Source organism: Colobus angolensis, unplaced genomic scaffold (genome assembly GCF_000951035.1).
Source record: "Colobus angolensis palliatus isolate OR3802 unplaced genomic scaffold, Cang.pa_1.0 Scaffold34, whole genome shotgun sequence".
NCBI classification, from domain to species: Eukaryota; Metazoa; Chordata; class Mammalia; order Primates; family Cercopithecidae; genus Colobus; species Colobus angolensis.
Genome location: NW_012116710.1, coordinates 801,134 through 804,780, shown reverse-complemented (window position 1 = coordinate 804,780; position 3,647 = coordinate 801,134).

The window sequence follows — 3,647 nt, the reverse complement described above, 5'->3', positions numbered from 1 at the left end:
TGTTATGGTTTTGAGGATTTGCTAAGAAAGTAAATGTTTATTACAGATCTTGCTTTCTGCTGAGTTGACTATGTAGTCTTTTTATTTGGTGGTTTCCATCCTGATCCTGGCTGGGAGATGTTAGATTTTGTGTGTTTGTGTGGTAAAATACATATAAAAGTTACCATCTTGGCCAGGGGCAGTGGATCACTTGAGCCCAAGAGTTCAAGACCAGCTTGGGCAACATGGAGAAACCCTCTCTACTAAAAATAGAAAAATTAGCTGGTTGTGGTAGCACATGCCTGTAGTCCCAGCTACTTGGGAGGCTGAGATGGGAGGATCACCTGAGCCAGGGATGCAGAAGTTGCAGTGAGCTGAGATCGCACCATGCCACTCCACTCCATCCTGGGCCACAGAGTAAGACCCTGTCTCAAAATAAAATTTACCATTTTAGCCATTTTAAGTGTACAGTTCTGTGGCATCAAGTATACTCACATTGTTGTGCAACCAGCACCACCATCTCCAGAACTTTTTTATCTTATAAAACTGAAACTTTGGCCAGGTGCTGTGGCTCATGTCTGTAATCCCAGCACTTTGGGAGGCTGAGGTGGGCAGATCCCTTGAGGTCAGCAGTTTGAGACCAGCCTGGCCAACATGGTGAAACCTCATCTCTACTAAAAATATAAAATTAGCGAGGCACACTGGCAGGTGCCTGTAATCGAAGCTACTAGGGAGGCTGAGGCACGAGAATCACTTGAACCTGGGAGGTGGAGGTTGCAGTGACCACGAGATGGCACCACTGCACTCCAGCCTGGGTGATAGAGTGAGACTGTGTCTCAGGGCTGGGAGCTGTGGCTCATGCCTGTAATCCCAACACTTTGACAGGTGAATGACCTGAGGTTGGGAGTTCAAAACCAGCCTGGCCAACGTGGTGAAACCCTGTCTCTACTAAAAATACAAAAATTAGCTGGATGTGGTGGCAGGTGCCTGTAATCCCAGCTACTTGGGAGGCTGAGGCAGGAGAGTCACTTGAACCCAGGAGGCAGAGGTTGCAGTGAGCCGAGATCACATGACTTCACTCCAACCTGGGCGACAGAACGAGACTCCATCTCAAAAAAAAAACAACCTTTCTCCCCATTAAACACTAATTCCCCATCCCCCCAGCCCCTGTTAGCCACCATTCTGCTTCTGTCTCTATGAAGCTGACTATTCTAGGAACCTCATAAGTGGAGATGTTAGATCTTTTTCTTTAAAAAATTGTGAAATATAGCAAACATCAAAGCGTACCTAAAACATGTCTATGATTTTTTTTTTTCCTGATACAGTGTCTCTCTCTGTCACCCAGGCTGGAGTGCAGTGGTGCAATCTTGGCTCACTGCAAGCTCCGCCTCCTGGTTTCACGCCATTCTCCTGCCCCAGCCTCCTGAGTAGCTGGGACTACAGGCGCCCGCCACCACTCCTGGCTAATTTTTTTTATTTTTAATAGAGACGAGGTTTCACTGTGTTAGCCAGGATGGTCTCGATCTCCTGACCTTGTGATCCACCCACCTTGGCCTCCCAAAGTGCTGGGATTACAGGCATGAGCCACTGTGCCTGGCCATTTCTATGATTTAAAATAATACCATCATGGGGTGTGGTGGCTCGTGCCTGTAATCCCAGCACCTTGGGAGGCCAAGATGGGAGGATCACTTGAGCCCAGCAATTCAAGACCAGCTTGGGCAACATGGTAAAATCCTGTCGGCCGGGCGCGGTGGCTCACGCCTGTAATCCTAGCACTTTGGGAGGCTGAGGCGGGCGGATCACCTGAGGTCAAGAGTTTGAGACCAGCCTGGCCAACAAGGTGAAACCCTGTCTCTAGTAAAAATACAAAAATTAGCCAGGCGTGGTGGCCTGCACCTGTAATCCCAGCTACTTGGGAGGCTGAGGCAGGAGAAATGCTTGAGATCGTGCCATTGCACTCCAGCCTGGGGGACAAGAGTGAGACTTCATTTCAAAATAAAAAAATAAAGAAAGAAACCCTGTCTCTACAAAAAATTAGACATGGTGGTGCACACCTGTAGTCCCAGCTGTCCAGGAGGCTGAGGTGGGAGGATCACCTGAGCCCAGGAGGTTGAAGCTGCAGTGAGCCGTGATCTGCACTCCAGCCTAGGCAACAGAGTGAGATCTTGTCTCAAAACAACAGGCCAGGCATGGTGGCTCACGCCTATAATCCCAGCACTTTGGGAGGCTGAGGCAGGCAGATCACCGGAGGTCAGGAGTCTGAGACCAGCCTGGCCAACATGGCGAAACCCTGCCTCTACTAAAAATAAAAATGCCTGGCGTGGTGGTGGACACCTGTAATCCCAGCTCCTCAGGAGGCTGAGGTAGGAGAATTGCTTGAACCCAGGAGGTGGAGGTTGCAGTGGAGGTTTCAGTGAGCCAAGATCGCACCACCACACTCCAGCCTGGGCGACAAGAACGAAACTCCATCTCAAAGAAAAAGAAAACAACAACAAATACCATCATCCCCTCAGTGTCCACAGAGGATTGGTTCCAGGACCCCCTTCAGACACCAAAAATCTGATACCAAAACCTGTGGATACTCAAATCACTTATATGTGAAATGGCACAGTGTTTGCATATAGCCTATGTACATCCTCCTGTATAGTTTAAAGCATTTCTATATTACTTATAACACTTAATGCAATGTAAATATATAACAGTTTTTATACTGTATTTTAATTTGTATTTTTGGTTGTATCTTTTTTTATTTATTTTTTCATCTGTGGTTGGCTGGGTCCACAGATGTGGCACCTGTGAATAGGGAGGGACAATTGTAATTATAAAGTAGTACCCATATTACTCCCCTTGGGGCACGAAATACAAGCACCCCTTTCTTGTAGAGCAGCAATTATCAACCCTGGCCCTGGATTAGAATCCCCCTCCCCCAATCCCTCAGGAAGCTTAAGTCCCCAATTCTGCACCCCCAAAGATTCTGGCTTAATTGGCCTGGGGTGGATACCCTGGCACTGATCTTTTAAAAAGCTACTTGAAGGGGTTCTACTGTTCAGTCTAGGTCAGAAACCACTGCCCTGGTTTGGGAGAATTATTTTGTTTTCAAGTTGACTGCGTACATATGCATCCCTAACCAATGTATTTCATTTTGCCTGGTTTTGAAGTTTCTGGAACCACGCTCATATACTCTTTCATGCTTTGCTCTTGCTCCTAATTGTAAAGTGCATCTGTGTTGTACGGTGTGTGGTTTGAATTCCATACTTGGAATAGACCAGTTTGCCCATTCTACTGTTAGTGGACAGTTAGGTCATTCGGCTGTTACCACAGTGCTGCTGTGAATCTGCTTGTGTGCATTTCCTGGTGCAGTTACACAAGGATTTCTGGATTAGAATGTCTGGCCTGGTGTGTTAGTTTGTCAGAGCTGCCACAACACATTAACACAGCCTGAGTGGCTTAAAATGTATTAATGTTCTCTTGGTTCAGGAGGCCAGAAGTCCCAGCACCACCTCACTCTTGAAGGCTTGGGGGTTAGAATCCTTTCCAGATTATCGGATGGCTCCAGGTGTCCCTTGGCTTATGGCTGCATCACATCAATATCTGTTTCCATTTTCTTTCTTCTTCTTCTTCTTCTTTTTTTTTTTTTTGAGATGGAGTCTTGCTTTGTGGCCCAGGCT